The sequence below is a fragment of the Mesoplodon densirostris genome, chromosome 11 (genome assembly GCF_025265405.1).
Source record: "Mesoplodon densirostris isolate mMesDen1 chromosome 11, mMesDen1 primary haplotype, whole genome shotgun sequence".
Lineage (NCBI taxonomy): Eukaryota > Metazoa > Chordata > Mammalia > Artiodactyla > Ziphiidae > Mesoplodon > Mesoplodon densirostris.
Window position 1 is genome coordinate 67626659 of NC_082671.1, and position 19455 is coordinate 67646113.

Genomic DNA, 19455 nt, shown 5'->3' on the forward strand with positions numbered 1-19455 from the left:
CTATACTCCAATAAAAATTTAAATATATATATATATAGATGAAGCAAATAAGGCAAAATGTTGATAACTGTTGACTCTAGATGGTAGGTATATGGGTGTTCTTTGTACTATTTTCTACTTTTCCTTATGTGTAAAAATTCATGACAAAAAATCTTTAAAGTAAGGCATCAAGTATGGTTAAATCCATGCACTAGACATAATGGCTTAAATTTCCTTCTTGACTTTTTCTAAATTTTCTACAAATGAATCATTATAATACTTCTTATAATTAGAAAGAATGTAACCAACATTAGTTTTTAATTAAAAATTAAATGCTCGGAACCAAAGATAAATATCCTTGCAGACTGTCTGCTGTGGACTAAAAGCAAAATAATGCAATCTTTTCATAAAGCAGCTTGTCAATAAGATGTCCACAGGAACATCCATACCTTTGACTCAGTAATTCCATATCTGAGACTCTATCTTCAAGAAATAACTCTAAATATGTAAAGGAAATGAACATTATAAAAAATGGTTTGGGTTAAGACAGAAACTTATTTTCTCCTATAATTCCCCAAATTTGTATTAAGGTGATACTGTGTGGATGGAAAGAGACTGACAGCAAGCTGTTTTTAGCTGGTGTAGAGAAAACCAAAGTTCCCTAGTATCACTATAGGTTTCTCCTTGAACCCCAAATTTGAAATCCAACATTCGGGTGAAGGTATCAAGCTCAGAGTGCCCACCCCATGGGTCATTTCCCTGTGTGCAGTATGGTGGACAGTGAGATTCGCCATGACAGGAGGTGGTGGGGGCCAAGAAGGAACATTCAGGGGTTGGGAGTCCAGAGATCTGTCCTCTGAGTTCGGTCACAATGCACCCCTGTACAAATAATCTAGCCTTTCTGTGCCTTCTTTTTCATTTCTTTCTTTTTTAAAAAAAGATATTTATTTACTTATTTGGCTGCGCCAGGTCTCAGTTGCAGCTCGTGGGATCTTCGTTGCCGCGTGCAGAATCTTTAGTTGCAGCACGTGGGATGTTTAGTTGCGGCATGCGAACTCTTAGTTGCAGCACATGGGATCTAGTTCCCTGACCAGGGATCGAACCTGGGCCCCCTGCATTGGCAACGAGGAGTCTTAGCCACTGGATCACCAGGGAAGTCCCTCCATTTCTATAAAATGGGAGCAGCAGATCATTCTGGCTGCATCAAAATCAGCTGGGAGGCTTCACTGAAACAGCTTCTAGGCCCTAAGGGCTCCCAGACCTCTCAATCAGAATCACCTGGGGTGGAGCCTTAAGCATCAATAAAGATTACAGGTTACTCTGATACAGCCATATCTGGGAACCACCAGACTAGACGTTCTCCAAAGTTCCTTCCAGCTCAGAGATTCTATAAATATTCCTCCCCAGTAAGCAGGCATCAGATAAACCCACTTATTCCCAAAGGCCTAGGGGAAAGCATAGCAACGTCCGAACAGATTAATCTGTACCAAGGAAGAAAACCCCCAGAGCTCAGGTCTTTCTGGAGTAGCCACAGCCTTCGCCTTCATTTACACACAGATGTGGATGTAAAGGTATGCATTATGTGCACACGTCAAATGCAACCCAGTGTGGTGTCACAGAAAGCACACCAGATTCAGAACGCTACCCATTATTAGCTCCCTGCATGGTCAAACTGTTTATTTTAAAATACTCATAAAATATGGAGAATAATCCCTGTCATTTAACAAATAATGCCAGAAATTGTTTCCACATGGCCCCCAAACTTTTTCAAGTTAAGGCCCACGAACAAAATAATTCTTTTTGGTAAACAGACCAGGTTGCTGCTGGAAGGCAACTGGCAGCCTTAGCTGCTGGGGGATGGGGGGGGGGTCATTATCCCTGCACACCTGTATGTTATTTGCTACAGCACACCTGGGGAAAGTCTAGCTGTACCACACCAGACTCTAGAAGACCACCACGCTCTCCCTGCCCTCAAGACCACAGTATGGTGGGATAAGACAAACATGAAAACAGAAGGTGTGGTAGTGTGTTAGAGTGGCTATTGTATGCGTTAGGTACAGGGGTCAGTGAAGGCAGGGAAATATGAGTGGTCGAGTGAAAAAGAGGCTAAGGCATCCTCAGGGCTCAAACAAGATCATGTTTGGGTTCAAATCAAAAACATTGGCTACAGATGCAAAAACCAGAGAGAATGAGTGATCTGCTCAAAATCACATGGCATTTGTGGAGAGTCATCAGGGAAGGAGGAAGTCATTCAAAGTCCACTGTATCCTAGCAACATCCATATACTGGCCACAGGATGTTGAGGAGCCTTTGAGAGGGGACTTCCAAATTTTGACTGAAAACACACAGGCACAAAACACATTTTATGTTGCGACCCAGCAGCAGGTACTGAGAGTGTGTGTAATTCACACGAAGTTTCACTAAACAATACCTGACATGTGCAATGTACACTGATACTTTTTATTCTCTATTATTATTTTCATTGTGGTAAAATACACATAGGTAAAATCTACCATTGTAACTATTAAACATACAATTCAGTACATTCACAATGCTGTGCAACCACCACCACTATCTAGTTCCAGAACCTCTCCATCACCCAAAGCAAGCCCCGGACACACTGAGCAGCTGCTCCTTTTTCTTTTCACCCTCCCTGTCCCAGCCGCTGGCAATCACTGATCTGCTTTCTGTTTCTATGGATTTGTCTATTCTAGATATTTCATGTAAATGAAATCATACAATACAATAGGTGGCCTTCTGTGTCTGGCTTTTTTCATTTAGCATTCTATATTATCTTTTTTTAAGGCCACTTGCACCCCATTAATTTCATGATCCAATAACAGGTCGACATAGGCAGTCTGAAGACTATCTTAGAGAACTTCCAATTAAAAATATTAGTTACAATCAAAACTACAATGAGATATCATCTCACACCAGTCAGAATGGCCATCATCAAAAAATCTAGAAACAATAAATGCTGGAGAGGGTGTGGAAAAAAGGGAACACTCTTGCACTGCTGGTGGGAATGTGAATTGGTACAGCCACTATGGAGAACGGTATGGAGGTTCCTTAAAAAACTACAAATAGAACTACCATATGACCCAGCAATCCCACTACTGGGCATATACCCTGAGAAAACCATAATTCAAAAAGAGACATGTACCAAAATGTTCATAGCAGCCCTATTTACAATAGCCCGGAGATGGAAACAACCTAAGTGTCCATCATCGGATGAATGGATAAAGAAGATGTGGCACATATATACAATGGAATATTACTCAGCCATAAAAAGAAATGAAATTGAGCTATTTGTAATGAGGTGGATGGACCTAGAGTCTATCATACAGAGTGAAGTAAGTCAGAAAGAGAAAGACAAATACCGTATGCTGACACATATATATGGAATTTAAGAAAAAAAAATGTCATCAAGAACCTAGGAGTAAGACAGGAATAAAGACACAGACCTACTAGAGCATGGACTTGAGGATATGGGGAGGGGGAAGGGTAAGCTGTGACAAAGCGAAAGAGCGGCATGGACATATATACACTACCAAACGTAAGGTAGATAGCTAGTGGGAAGCAGCCACATAGCACAGGGAGATCAGCTCGGTTCTTTGTGACTGCCTGGAGGGGTGGGATAGGGAGGGTGGGAGGGAGACGCAAAAGGGAGGGGATATGGGAACATATGTATATGTATAACTGATTAAATTTGTAAAATAAAAAAAAAAATATTAGTTACATAAAATGTATGGTGATGGACATTAACTAGTCTTATTGTGGTGATCGCTTTGCAATACATACAAATATATAATCATTATGCTGTGTACCTGAAACTAATACAATGTTGTATGTCAATTATAACTCAATTTTAAAAAAAATTACTTACAAACATCAAAGGCAAACAGCGACAATGAATGACAGTCACCGGAGGCGTTTGCAGAGCATCACCAGGCTCTCTGCGGCATTCCGCCTACTGTACCAGAGGACCCCAAACCTCAGCCCACCCACTTGACACCTGCCTGCACACAACTATCCACCAGGAAAATGGGGAAAATAAAGACAATGTAGCAAGTTTTTTAAAAAAGTCAAATTTATTACATTTAAAACATGTTCTTTGTTCTGAGTCTTTCCTTCCTATACCTTTGATGTTAAAAAGGCCCTTTTAAGAAATAATGGTGATAACAGAGAATGATATAGTGGTGTTTTGGTTTTGGTTGTTGTTTTGGTGTCCTTACTTCAAAAAATGTAAAACCTGCAACCTCACACTGATCCTCTCAATTCTGTGTGTACACGCTGGTGCCCTCTATCATGCAACTTTCCCAGAACAAGACTGTCTTTGGGGAAAAGTAGCAGTCACTGGAGAAGTAAGATACGAGGATGAAGAAAAAGCTAGGTTTTAATATTAACTTTATAATCTCAGTAGCAGCCAGAAATATGAGAAATGATAAGCAGGGTTGACTCTGGTGGAAAACATCTATCTTCACTGTCATTCTGTCTGTCTCCCCTCCCTCCTACCACCAAACCTTACCCTTTTGTTTACTCATTCGTCTGTCCATCTATCAACTAGTTACTGAGTGACTACGGGTGCCAGACACTGTTCGAGGCACTGAGGATACAGCAATGAACAAAATGGTCCAATACTCCCTGCCCTCTTGGGACTGACATTCCGGGAGGTTAAGGGCGGGGAGGGGACAGACAAGTAGAGACAGAGAAACAAGTAAAACCTCAGTCAGACGTCGGTAAGTGTCATGAGAGAATGAAGCAGGAGCCCTGGGAGAGGGAGCCAGGGAAGTAGGGGGAGGTGCAATTTAAAGTAGGAGAGTTGGGAAGGGCTTCAGTGAGAAGGTGACATTGAACAACGACCTGACAAAAGGCCAACCTACAGGTATCTGAAGGAAGAGTATTCTAGACAGAAAGTGTAAGGATCCTCCAAAGTGAGGTAGTGCCCGTTGTGTTCAAAGAACAAGAAGAGACATCTGTATACCCACATTGATAGCAGCATTATTCGCAATAGCCAAAAAGTGGAAAAGCAACCCACCCAAGTGTCTGTTGATGGATGATGGAGAAACAGAATGTGGTACATACAATGGAATATTAGTTAGACTTAACAAAGGATTTGTAAAAGCCTAAAAAAGAATCTGACACATGCTACAACACAGATGAACCGTGAAGACATTATACTAAGTGAAATAAGCCAGTCACAAAAGGACAAATACTGTGTGATTAGTTATGAGGTACCTGCAGTAATTAAGTTCATAGAGACAGAAAGCAGAATAGTGGGTGCCAGGGGTTGGGGGGAGGGGGAAATGGGGAGTCAGTGTCTAATGGGTACAGTCTCAGTTTGGGAAGATGAAAAAGTTCTGGAGATGACTGGTGGTGATAGTTGTGCAACAATGTGAATGTACTTGATGCTATTGAACTGTACACTTAAAATTCTTAAAATGGTAAATATTTAAAAGTAAAAAATATATAGGGGGGAAAAAAAGGAACAGCAAGGAAGCCAGTATGGCCAGAGCAGAATAAACAAAGAGGAGTACAGTAAGAGGTAAGACCAAGATTGCATAGGACCTAGGGACTTCCCTGGTGGTCCAGTGGCAAAGAATCCACCTTGCAATGCAGAGGACACGGGTTCGATCCCTGCTCAGGGAACTAAGATCCCACATGCCATGGGGCAACTAAGCCCATGCGCCACAACTACTGAGCTCGTGCACCTCAACTACACAGCCTGCGTGCCGCAAACTACAGAGCCCACCCGCCCAGTCTACACGCCACGAGAGAAGAGAAAACCCTCATGCCACAACTAGAGAGAAGCCCACGCACCACAAAGATCCTGCATGCCTCAACGAAGATCCACGTGCCACAACTAAGATCTGACACAGCCAAAAATAAATAAAACAAATAAATAATAAACAAATCTTTTAAAAAAAGAAAAGGTTGCATAGGACCTTGTAGAATACAGTAAAGATTCTGGACTTTACTCTGAGTGAGAAGAGAAGCTAATAGAGAATTCTGAGTGAGAATTACATGGTCCAACTTACTTATAAGGACCATTCTGGCTGCTGTACATAGAATAGAAGGAAGCAGGGAAACCAGATAGGAGGCCAACACAATACCCCAGTCAAAGATGGTGGTGATTTGGACCAGAGTGGTAATGGTGGAGGTGGTGAGAAGGGGTTGGAGTCTGGATATTCTCTGAAAGCACTAACAATAGGATTTGCTAACAAACTGGCCAAGAGGCATGAGAGGAAAGTCAAGAATACCACTGAGGTTTTGGGTCTGAGTAACTGGAAGAATGGAGTTGCTATAAACTGAAATGGGGAAGGCAATAGGAAGAGCAGGCTTGGGGGTGAGATCGGGAGTTTTTCTGTCTGACACCCAAGTGGAGATGTCAAGTAGGCAGTTGGAGTCTCATCCTAAGTCCCATTCCTCTAGAACTTGGCTAATTAAATGGTTCATCTAGAATCATAGATTATCAAAACCCAAAGTGACCCCAGATCACCAGATATCTTTTCTTCACGTGACAGATGAAGAGTGCCCCAGGTCACATACCTAGTTAACAGCAGTTTGGAGCAGAACTCAAGTCACTTAATTCTCAAGTCAACACTTTTTCCACCACACTACCACCCTAATTAAAACTGAAGCAGGGACTTCCCTGGTGGCGCAGTGGATAAAACCCCATGCTCCCAATATAGGCAGTCTGCATTCGATCCCTGGTCAGGGAAGTAGATCCCACAGGCATGCTGCAGCTAAGAGTTCACATGCCACAACTAAGGAGCCTGTGTGGCACAACTAAGGAGTTGGCGAGCCGCAACTAAGGAGCCCTGCAGCCACAACTAAGGAGCCCGCCTGCTGCAACTAAGACCCCATGCAACCAAATAAATAAATAAATATTAAAAATAAATAAAGTTACTCTTAAAAAAAAAAAAACCTTAAGTAGTACTGATTCATTAAACAAATATTTATCCAGCCCCAGACTTTGTGCTGTGGTGCCAGAATTAGTGAGATAAGCAAGACGGACACAGTCCCTCCCATTGCTGAACTTATAATCTGGTGAAGAAGACAGATATCAAGTAATCACTAAAGAGACTATGGAAGCAACGATATGAGAAGTGCTATGAAAGCAAGGTTAAGCAGCTATAACGCTATAACAGTATAAAGCTGGAGAACCTAATCTAGACTAGGGGATGGGCTTTTCCAAGAAAGTGATATTTAATCTGAGAACTGAAACCTGACTAGGAGTTAGCCAGGCAAAGAAAGTGCAGTTTAGGAAAAGGAATCCAGGGAATCTGGCAGGCGGAGAGAACAGCATGTGCAAAGGCCCTGTGGCAGGGAAGCACCTGTAGTTGAAAGAAGAAAGAAAAAGCCAGCTTGGATAGAGCAAAGTGAGCAAAGGGCAGTAGAAACGGCAGAAAATAAGGCTAAGAGGTAAAATGGAGCCAGGTATTGTGACGGACCTTGTAGGTGTATGAGAAAAGCACCGTAGCAACCTTGAACTATAGTTTACCTGAGTCATGGCAGAATACCTCGGAACACCAGACAGTAGAAGGCCTCTAAAGGAGTTGTGAGGCCATCTCCCACTTGCTCCTTATCTCCCTGGGAGGCAGTCATGAGACAGTTTCTCCTCGCCTCCCAGGATCTGATGAGGTATGGAGATTTCTGCCTTGGACTCTTCAGACTAGAGCTGCAGGATATAAACCTGCTTAGTGGCATCATGGCTGCCACAACTTTCAGTGCAGTCATCAGCTCCTTTTGTTTTGGTGCCACCCTTTTCGGTGTATGCAACTAGGACCCAAGGAGCTGGCAACTTCGGCTTACTCTTCTCAGTCTGTATATAAGTAATGAACCATCAGAATAAGAAAGTGGTTCATTGTACCTTTACCAATCAATTGGTCAGGCTTTGATTTTTTCATATAAGTATGAGCTTTACAGTAGGACATGTTAAATGTTTATCTTGATTCTAAAAGCAATGGGAAGAACTTCCCTGGTGGCACAGTGGTTAAGAATCTGCCTGACAGTGCAAGGGACATGGGTTCAATCCCTGGTCCGGGATGATCCACATGCCACGGAACAACTAAGCCCGTGCGCCACAACTACTGAGCCTGCATTCTAGAGCCCACGAGCCACAACTACTGAGCCCACGTGACACAACTACTGAAGCCCGCGCGCCTAGAGCCCGTGCTCCACAAGAGAAGCCACCACAATGAGAAGCCCGTGCACCGCAATGAAGAGCAGCCCCACTCGCCGCAACTAGAGAAAGCCCGTGTACAGCAACAAAGACCCAATGCAGCCATAAACAAACAAACAAACAAACAAACAAACAAATAAATAAATAAATAAATAAAATTTTAAAAAAATAAAAGCAATGGGAAGCCACTGAAGCAGGATTATATCTGCATTAAAAAAAAAAGTCACTGTGGCTGCCATGTAGATAATGCATTCAAGAAGGGTAAAAGTATTCAATGGAATAGGTTGATGGTGGCTTATCATGTAACCTATTTCCTATAAGCACATTTGTATTTTAACACTTGAACACCTATTCTGTGCCAAGCAACAGGACACAGATACCAAGAAGAATAAGACAGTCCCTACACTTATATACCTTAGTCTGGCCACAATCAGCAGTAAATGTAACCCACTGTGACCTGCTTGAGGAAGGAAACACACACAAGGGGCAGGAGTACAGGAGAGCGAAAAATTAGCTCTGCTTGGAATGCCCAGGCAAGACTTCACTGACCAGGGCCGTGGAGGATAAACAAGGGTTTGCAAGGCACTCAGAGGACAGATAGTACATAAAAAGATACAGAATCATCAAGTGAAGTGTGCAGGAGCTACAAGTCACTCAAAATGGTGCGAGGTAAAAGACAAAGCAGGAAATGGTGGAAGGTCAGGCTAGAAACCCAGCAGGTTTGATTCAGGAGGCTGAATTATGACCTGTGGTTTATTTACACAGTGAAAAGAACTTAGATATAGCTCCAAGGCCCAGCTCTACCATTTATTAGTTGTGTGGTGTCAAGGAGGTTTCATCTTTGAACCCAGTTTCTTACTCTTTTTTTTTTTTTTAATTTTTATTGGAGTACAGTTGATTTACAATGTTGTGTTACTTTCAGGTGTACAGCAAAGTGACTCAGTTATACATATACATACCTCCACTCTTTTTTAGATTCTTTTCCCATATAGGCCATTATAGAGTATTGAGTAGATAGACTTCCCTGTGCTATACAGTAGGTCCTTATTAGTTATCTATTTTATATATGAACCCAGTTTCTTCACTTGGAAAAAGGGAATAAATACCCACAGTATTAAGTGAGGTCTGAAATTATGTGAATGAGCTCCCAAATAATAGCAATTATTATGTAAAATGCTACAAAGCAGATTGTTTTTTGTTTTTTAAATAGCCTTTACTAGGGTTTTTCCTCCCATTCAAAAAAGGAGGACAGATTTCATGGAGAAAATTTAGACAACACATTAAACAACACAATTTTACAACTCCCCAGAGCCCATCCAGGAGTACTTACCCCAAGACCCCTCCACCAGACCCCCTGGCCTGATGCCAGGTACCCTGTGGTATTTAACAGTGACTCCAAGAGAGGCACTAAACACCAGTCTGTGCTGAATCTACACCTCCCCATAGTCCCTGGCACCAGGATACCTACTGAACCCAAACTGAACAGGTGGTAGGGCTGAGGTTTCTAAGCAAAGACAATGATAATAATAATAATTACTAGTAGTAGTAGTAATAGTGATATTTAATACTTTCTATTGAGTGCCAAGTTATAAGCACTTTACATGGATGAACAGCCCTACTGTATTCGAGCTCCATTTAACAGATGAGGAAATTGAGGGCAGGAGAAGCACAGTAACTCACCCAAGGTCTCACAGATACACCAGCACTCAAAGACAGCCTGGCTCTAAGCCGAAACACTGAGCCTTCCAAGCACCAAGTGAACCCTCGCAATTCTAAGTATTGATTTGGATACAAATGAATTAAAGAAATCAGATAAAATCAAAATGGAATAGATGCCAAACTGTTAACAGTAGCTATCCCTGGAGGGTGAAATTATGGACAATTTTTTACTTTTTATATGTATTTAATTTGAACTTTGAGAATCAGAAAAAATTTTTAAGAAATATAAATTATAAATACATGTATTATTAAACATATTTTTAATTTGGATTATTACATTTAAAAAATACTAGATGGAAATATACTACAATGTTAATGGTAGTTATCTCTGGGTGGGGGTGGGTTATCTCTGGGTTTTACGAATAATTATAGGTAATTTTTATGGTATTCTTTATACTTCTATATTTTCCAAGTTTCCTACAAGGGGTACCTTTACAAATATGAAAAAAAGTAAGAAATTAATTTTACCTTAAAAATAGATATTACTGAGTCTTATAATATCTGACTACTGTGGTTGGAGTATGAGTAGTCCACATCAGTATTATTTAAAGGATGATGACTTGGGCGTATTTTTAAAAAAATAACTTGGGCCTCCCTGGTGGCGCAAGTGGTTGAGAGTCCGCCTGCCGATGCAGGGGATACGGGTTCGTGCCCCGGTCTGGGAGGATCCCATATGCCGCGGAGCGGCTTGGCCCGTGAGCCATGGCCGCTGAGCCTGCGCGTCCGGAGCCTGGGCGTCCGGAGCCTGTGCTCCGCAACGGGGGAGGCCACAACAGTGAGAGGCCCGCATACCGAAAAAAAAAAAACTTATTGGGGTTTTGTTTTTATTTCCTAAGTCCAAAAGTAAAACATACTCAATGTTTGGTTCAACCTGGCCCCAGGGCCCAGAGACATTCCAGAGATCATCCATAAGCCATCCACACAGATGTCACAACAACTACGAAATGGGAAAATTTTCCCCCATGCTTGGAGCCCGAGTCTCGGGGCTTGTGAAATTCTCATGAGTAAATAGCAGGCCCTTATCTAGAACAGATACTGCCACTAAGCCCTCAGCCTCCATTTTCTCAGGAACTAGGGGGCCAAGGGCAGCCTCAAGGCAGAAAACCTCTCTTCAGCAACCTCTACAAGCCCCTGATTCAACATTATCAATCCAGGAAGCTCATTTTCTTCCAGAAAGTCTGTTCCACTACTAGACAATTCTAATACTTTACAACAACAACAAATGCTTCTGAACTGAAACACACCTCCATTAAATCAGGCACAGGTTCTAGCAATGGAAACGTGGGCTCAAATCCCAGCTCTACCTGCAACAAGCTGTGTAAACTTGTGTGTTTTTATTTAAGCCTTCTAAACACAGTTTTTTTCATCTGTGAGTGGGAATAACACCTTCACAGGCTGTAGTGAGGATTAAAGGAGAGTACCCACGTGAAAGTACCCAGCACGCTTCCTAGCCCCATCCTCTGGAACCAGATCAAATGAGCTTAATCACTCCTCCACACTTCAGCCCTTCAAATCACCAAAAACCATAATCATGTCTTCTCCATTCTAAGCATTCCTATAGTACTTCCTCGCTACAAAACTCCCTCTACTTGGGTGGGAGTCTCCCATCAGGGTGACCAACAGCCAGGTGCCCTCAGATCTGTTTTGGAGTAAATCGCAGTAGCTAACACACTGCTCCATGCCAGCCACTCTTATAAACCTTGCTGGACAGAGCTCAGCCTCCCTAACTGCCCTGAAGATGGAGAGGCTCAGACACAGGAAGTGGCCTGCCCAAGGTCACACAGCTAGGCACCTGCTGAGTCCATGCCCTTCTCACTATGCTACAGACAGTGTCTCCCAACCTCCACAGGCCCAGCAGCCAGGTGGGCTTAGTGCTCCATGGGGGCTCAGTCCCAACTTTTCAACGCTCTGGTGGAATCTGGCTTCTTGGTTCGATAGAGTCCCTTCCCTTGCTGGATGGGATACAAATCTCTAGGGCTTCCAAGGAGTAAGGGAGGCTCTCCTGATCCTGCATTTACTGACACAGAACAAACTCTGAAGGAAGGAATACAACCAAAGTGGACCCACCAGGGAGTCTGGTAAGAAATAAAATGAAAAGAAACAAACAAAACTGTGCCAAGCAAGATCACAAAGGTTATCTTATGTCATCTTCCCAACAACTGTGCCAAGTGGGATTGTTATAGGTCATTCTGTCTTCTGTTTTAATGAGAAAATGGAGACTCAGACAGATAAGAAGGTAAATAATTGCACTAAAATATAAGCTCTTTGGGGCTCCCCTGGTGGCGCAGTGGTTGAGAGTCCGCCTGCCAATGCAGGGGACACGGGTTCGTGCCCCAGTCCGGGAGGATCCCATGTGCCGCGGAGCGGCTAGGCCCGTGAGCCGTGGCCGCTGAGCCTGCGCGTCCGGAGCCTGTGCTCCGCAACGGGAGAGGCCACAGCAGTGAGAGGCCCGCGTACCGCAAAAAAAAAAAAAAAAAAAAAAAAAGTGTAAGTTCTATGAAGGCAGAAAACTTGTCTAATCTGATCACCACTATATACTCAGAGCCTAGGACATTGAAGGAAGAACAATGATTTGAACACTAGTCTCTTCATCTTGCTTTCAAATTCAAGTTGTGAGTGCCTCCGGCAGAGGCTGTGCTGAGCCATTAGTGCCTGTTCACAGAGCCATGAACAATCCTTTTCGGAGGCTTGGAAAGGGGGCAGGGAGCCATGTCTCTCCAAGACACAGCCTCTAAATGGGCTCCAAGGCAGTAGGGGGTTCCTTTAAGAAATGAGTTGATAGATTCACTCATCTGCCTAATTCTCCTTTGCTGCTGTCTGGAGCAGAGACTCTAGGCACACTGTGAACCGCATACAAATCCCAAACCCTGCTCTGGGCCCCCGGGGCAGCAGCCCTTTGAATACTTACAAAGGGCATCCTCTGTAAGCTCAATAGGCAGCCTGTGAGGCTGACCCACAGCTCTGGCCTCTCCCTCTCAAGCTCTGCTGGTATTTGGGGCAGGAGGCAATCATGGCCTCAAATAGATCCATATGCAAACAGGGCACGGAGCCAACCGAACTGTATCCCCTCTATCCAGACTACTCTGCAGAGATCTAGTTTCTACTCTTTATGCCCAGGGGAGTTCTCTGGGGGAACAGCTTGACTGGTAAAAAGCCTGAGTTCTGCAGTCAAACAAACCTGCATTCAAAATCTGGCTCCGCTGCACGCCGGTTGTGACCTCGGGCAAGCCGTTTAACCAATGGGGGTCTATTTCATCATGGTGAAAACAGGCTAATGACACCCACATCTTAGGGTTGCTGTGAATATCAAGTGAAGCAGTGTTTGGCCAAGACCTAGTCTGGTGACGGTCACAGCGGGGCTGACAGCTCATTATCAGTATCTCTAATGCCAACGGTGCCACGGGGCAGACTAAACATGCCACCACACATGCAAGTTCCTGGATGGTCTGGCCTGAATTTAGCTCCACCCAGCTCGCCCCCTCCCCTTCTTGCTTCAGTCCAGTGTATCATAGTTGCTAAGCCGTGACTTCTTCCTCATCAGCACCGAAGCTCTTTCACAGGCCAGGCCCTGGTCTTAAATCAGCTCTGCAGCTCTTGGCGAGCAGCAACAACAAAACAGTAACAACACACACGTCCAGCTGAAAGTGATGGAGCCCAGCTACGCAGCACTGAAGTGTGGCAGTTACAGGAATCCCCGAGGCCTCTCTGCAGACCCCCACAACTGGCCACAGGATCGAAGCTCCCACCCGGAAACTGCCTCGCCCTCTGCAGGGTGAAGGCAGAAATCCTCCTAACGGGGCCTAAATTCCCCAAGGAGCTTCATATTTAATGATGGTGATAATGCAAATGTAATTCTAGAGCGCATCTTCTCAATGCTGCCCTTCAATTTAGAGAATTAGAAAACAGGAAGCCAGTGGATTCATTTGTGCCTCTTCTCCCAACTCTCTTAGGACAGTACCCAAAAGATTTTCCTGCACAACTACTACATACCTGATATCCACGGACAGCACGGGAGGAGCAAGCAGTTTCCCCAGAGCCAGTCTTTTTTATTTTTATTTATTTATTTATTTATTTATTTATTTTTTGGCTGCACTTCACGGCCTGCGGGATCTTAGTTCCCTGACCAAGGATCGAACCTGGGCCCACAGCAGTGAAAGTGCCGAGTCTTAACCACTGGACTGCCAGGGAAATCCCAAGAACCAGTCTTGAGGATAAATGCTGTGGCAAGGGAGGCTGCAGACCATCTCCAGGACTGAAGACACAGACTAACTTTCACCAAGTGCCCATACCCTGCATCAGATTTCCCCCAAGTACTTTATATACACAATCCCATTTAATACTCAGAGGCAGAAGATACTGTGTCCAGAAGATACTGTGAGGATACTGAGGCTCTGGAATGTAACTATTTTGCCCAGGGCCACACAGCAAAGCTGGTGCCCTTTCCTTTGGCCCAAGCTTTGCAGAATGAATCCAAGGAAATCATTCTCCATGCCTTTTAGGATCCCTTAAATAAAGAAAGGCTTCTACAGGTTCATTCTGGAACAATCTAAGGAAAAAGTCTGTCCTTTGTCTCAGTATGAGAAAAGGCCTATTCCTAAAATAACATTAGAAACTATTCACAAATTTTTATAGTGTATTAGAATTCAAAGAACTTTCCAGGGACTTCCCTCGTGGTCCAGTGGGTAAGACTCCGTGCTCCCAATGCAGGGGGCCCAAGTTCGATCCCTGGTGGGGGAGCTAGATCCAGAATGCATGAGCAACTAAGAAGTCCGCATGCCGCAACTAAAGATCCCACGTGCCACAACTAAGACCCGGGGCAGCCAAAATAAAAAAATAATAAAATAAATATTTTAAAAAAAGAACTTTCCAAATATTATTAGGCCTTCAGGACCCTTCTTAATTGGAGGGTAGCTATGAATTGTCCCATTTTGCAGATGTGTAACTTGAGAGCCACAGAGGGCAGAGGGTAGAGACCTTGCTCGAAGCCACACGGTAAGTATGTGGTGGAGGAAGTCTCCTAAGGTTCCTGATATTCTATGTGCTGCCTATTTTTTTTGGTTTATTTTTATTAAAAAATTTTTTTCTTCCGGTTTTATTGAGATATAATTGACATAGCTGTATAAGTTTTAAAGTGTACAGCATAATGATTTCACTTACATCATGAAATAATTACCACAATAAGTTTAGTGAACATCCATCATCTCATATAGATACAAAATCAAATAAATAGAAAAATAATTTTTTCCTTGTGATGCAAACCCCTAGGATTTACTCTCTTAACAATTTTCATATATAACATACAGCAGTGTTAATTATATTTATCATGTTGTACATGACATCCCTAGTACTTAATTATCTTATAACCAGAAGATTGTACCTTTTGACAAACTTCATCCAAGTCCTCCCTGCCCCACAAAGCAGCCTCCCTGCAGTCCCTGCCCTCCTTTATGCTGAGAAGCCCAGAGCCTTCCAAACCACCTGCTTGGAAAACAAGGTGTGTCAAAGAAAACTGAGCCAATGAAGACAGATGGCTCAAGCCCCAACCCTCATTCTAAATACTTCCCAGATGACCCTCTTGGAGACACCAGGTAGCAGAATAATGCCCAAGATGAACAGGGCTCACTTCAGACATGAAGCTCATACTCAAGTGAGGGACCCTGCGGCAAGACACTTGACCCCATCCAGCTTCCTCACCTGTGAAATACAGATACTTGTTGAATTTATAAAGGAGCTTTGGCTCCTGACTAAGTTTTGCAAGTACTATGCAAACACATGACTACTGAATTCAAGTTCACCCATCGTTCGGTTACTCAGGCCCCAAACCTAAAAGTCATCCTTAACTGTTCCCTGTCCCTCACACTCCACATCCAACCCATCTGCCTCCAAAATACCTTCACTACCAGAACCCTAGTCCCAGACACCTTCACCACTCCTTGGATAATTCCAACAGGCCCCATTGGTCTCCCTGCCTCCTCTTTTGTCCTTCTGTGGTCCTTCGTCCCTCTGTGGTTCATCATCCACGCAGCAGCCTGATTCTTCTCAGTTATAAATCAGATCCTGTCACTTCACAGTTTAAAACCTTCCAGTGGATTTTCATTACACTTGGAGTAGAAGCCAATTTCCTTACCAGAGCCGACATGACCCTGGCTCCTAGCTCTTGCTCAGACCTTCCTCTCATCACCTCAGCCACACTGGCCTTACTTCTTACCCTCAGACCATCTCAGGTGCTTTGCACATACTGCTCCTTCTGCTTCAAGTCTCCCCTCCCAAAATGCTGAAGGGCCGCCTTCTTATCATTTAATGTCACCTCTTCTGAGAGGCCTTCCCCAACCACTCCAGTTAAAGCCATGCCACATCCTCACGCCTATTCTCTCTACCACACTATCCTGTTTTATCTTCCTTGTCCCACTTCATAGCTACAATTTTCTTGTCTACTTGTTTATTTTGTCTCCCCAGAACTACAATACAAGCTCCACTACTCCTGTTCATTATTACACTCTCAGTGTGTAGAACAGTGCTAGGCACATAGTAAGCTTTCAATAAACATTTTAGGAACAGTTGGTTCAAAAGGCAATGGTGGGACTTCCCTGGTGGCGCAGTGGTTAAGAATCTGCCTGCCAATGCAGGGACACGGGTTCGTGCCCCGGTCCGGAAAGATCCCACATGCCGCAGAGTGGCTGGGCCCGTGAGCCATGGCCGCTGAGCCTGCGCATCCGGAGCCTGTGCTCCGCAATGGGAGAGGCCACAACAGTGAGAGGCCCGCGTACTGCAAAAAAAACAAAAAACAAAGAATCTGCCTGCCAATGCAGGGACACAGGTTCAATCCCTGGTCCAGGAAGATCCCACATGCCGCAGACCAACTAAGCCCGTGCACCGCAACTACCGAGCCTGTGCTCTAGAACCCGTGCGCCACAATTACTAAGCCCACGTGCCACAACTACGGAAGCCCGTGTGCCTAGAGCCTGTGCTCCGCAACAAGAGAAGCCACCGCAATGAGAAGCCCGCACACCACAACGAAGAGCAGCCCCCGCTCACCGCAACTAGAGAAAGCTCGCGTGCAGCAACAAAGACCCAACGCAGCCGAAAATTAATTAATTAATTTATTTTTTAAAAAGGCAATGGTGTGCTCCCCTCTTCCTCTGTCCAAATTTAAGATTGTAAGTTTGTTTACTCATCCATTCAATCATTCATTCATTCATTCAGTTCAAATCAATAGCTGACTATAGGACACCTGAGAAGGTACCACAGTGAATAGGGATGACCTGTTTCCCAATTCAAAGCAAGATTTTTTTTTTAAACATGGCACTTTATACAGGCACTTATAACTTCTGCAAATGTGTCAGACTTCTTTGTAGTTAACTGCTGTTTCAGATTTACATGCAAGAGGTTACGTGACTTCCCCAAGGTCACAGGATGAACTCAGCATCCCAGTACCTCAAGGCAAAACCAAAATCTAAAATGTATCTGGAAGTGCCCAACCACTTTTATTTACCATCCGTGTTCATTTACACAAAAGTTAATTTAAAAAACCAGAGAGTAAATGTGGCTTTTCAAAAATTTCACCTCCATTTTCTTCACTCTGTTTCTATCTTCCTACCTGGTAGCAGGTACTATCAAACAATAGAACACTTTAAAGAGCAGTGTTTTCTGGTTATGGACCATTAATGGTACCCTGGTTGACAGGCTGAGTCTTGATGCCAAAGGGAAGCAGTACTATAGTGCAGGTGCTGGGACCTCAGCCTTGGGAGTCAGAAAGGAGCAGATTCAAATCACATCCGCTAACAACTAGTGATAAGGCCCTAGACAAGTCTACTGTAATTTAATTAACAAACAATTATATAGCACTTACTAGATGCCAGCAGGGTTCTAAATACTTTGCAACTAAGAATATTAGATAAGTCAGATATACTATTATCCGTATCTTACAGGTGAAGAAACAGGCATAGAGAGGTGAAGTAACTTGCCCAAAGTCACAGCGAGTGAATATTAGAGTCAGCATTCAAATAAGAGTGTGTGATGCCAGAATCCATGCTCTTAGCCATTACACTATGTTTCTGCTCTAATCCTGTTTCTTCATCTATAAGACAGGGCTAATAAATCTGCCGTATCTCACAGGATCATGTGAGACTACCGGCACACTAAGGTAAATGTTAGCTACTCTTAGTGGTAGTAGTAATTGCCATCATTCTATCATCTACCTTCACCTTTGGTCCAGCCAAGGTCCAACCAAGACCTTTGGTCTTCTGCCCAAAATACTTTAGCTGAGAAAGAACTCCAAGGTCCTCTGCAGTAGAATACATTAGAATATACTGAAGTTTCACAAGAACAAAAATTGTCTGCTTTTTTTGCTGCATTGTATCCAGAGGAAGCAGTGGGTACTCAGTAAATATGTGGTGAATAAGGTAGTAATAAATTGAATGCACAGACAGGGTTCTGTAGACACAACAACTAAAGTAGTACCATCACTTCTCAAATGAAGCTAAACACAAAAGAGATAAATTTACAAGGTTTTCAGAGCATAGTGGTAGCTGGTCGTTACTTAAGACAGCCTGGCTATTAGGAGACAGTGTGGTATAATGCTGTTCATTCATCTTAGCTAAATGAACAAACAAGGAGACTCAGGTTCTCAAGGTCTTGGATTGTCTATCTGTAAAAGAGGAAGTTGGACAACATGATGATCATAAACAAATATATTCTACTTTCTCATCACTTTATAACAATCATCATAACAATATGAATGGAAGCCGACCACCAAAAACTCAATAAATGTTTGTCAATGAACATAATCCCCGACTGACAGATGAGGAAACTGGGATTCAGTTCTCAAGTTCAAGGTCACTTGCACTGGGTAGAATATGAACTATAGTCCAGATCTCTTCCTACACAGGTCTAACACTCATGCATTCCAAGATCCTTTGTGATATCAGTCCTCTCTTCCAAGCTCAATAAATCTGTAATAATTTATCTTATCAAATAATCTTGCCTAACTTCACTACATCATGGGTCAGGAGGATCAGAAAGAAACACTATTTCCACTTTGTTAACCTGGAGAATCAAAAGATCTAAAGAGATAATTAGCAAATCCCTTTTTTTGCCCAGAATTTAGAGATCATAAAATAAATGATGATTTTGCTTTAAACCATATGGTTTAAATTTAAGCAATGTGACTTAAAAAAAATAAAAATAAAAAACTTCTAGTAACACAATACTTTTTGAGAGTACAGTACAAAACTTCTCTTTCAATTCTGTAATCAGAGTTGTGCTACTTGATCCAAAGTAGAACCACAAAGTTAAATGTAAAAGGTTGTCAGAGAATATCTATAAATGCTTGCTCGCTTTATTTTTATTAATGAAATACATGCCTGACATTGAATCTGAGTATAACACCACCTTCCTAGGATTGTCAAGTTAGGAGTGAAAAAACATCTGGCAGTCACAGTCAATTTTCTAGATGGTTCATAACAGGACAGTCAAGGTCAAATTGTTGAGTCTCTTTTACCCTCCCATCTAGTAACTGAAAAGCAACTAATTATGAGCTCAAAATACTCCATTCTGGTACTCTCACAAATACA

General features: G+C 43.1%; 1 protein-coding gene across 1 annotated transcript in view; it reads right to left on the reverse strand.

Moving 5' to 3' along the window:
- The window catches only part of ACO2 (aconitase 2), a 53924-nt gene that overhangs the window by 33556 nt on the left and 913 nt on the right, over positions 1-19455 (reverse strand). The gene's annotated exons all lie outside the window — the stretch shown is intronic.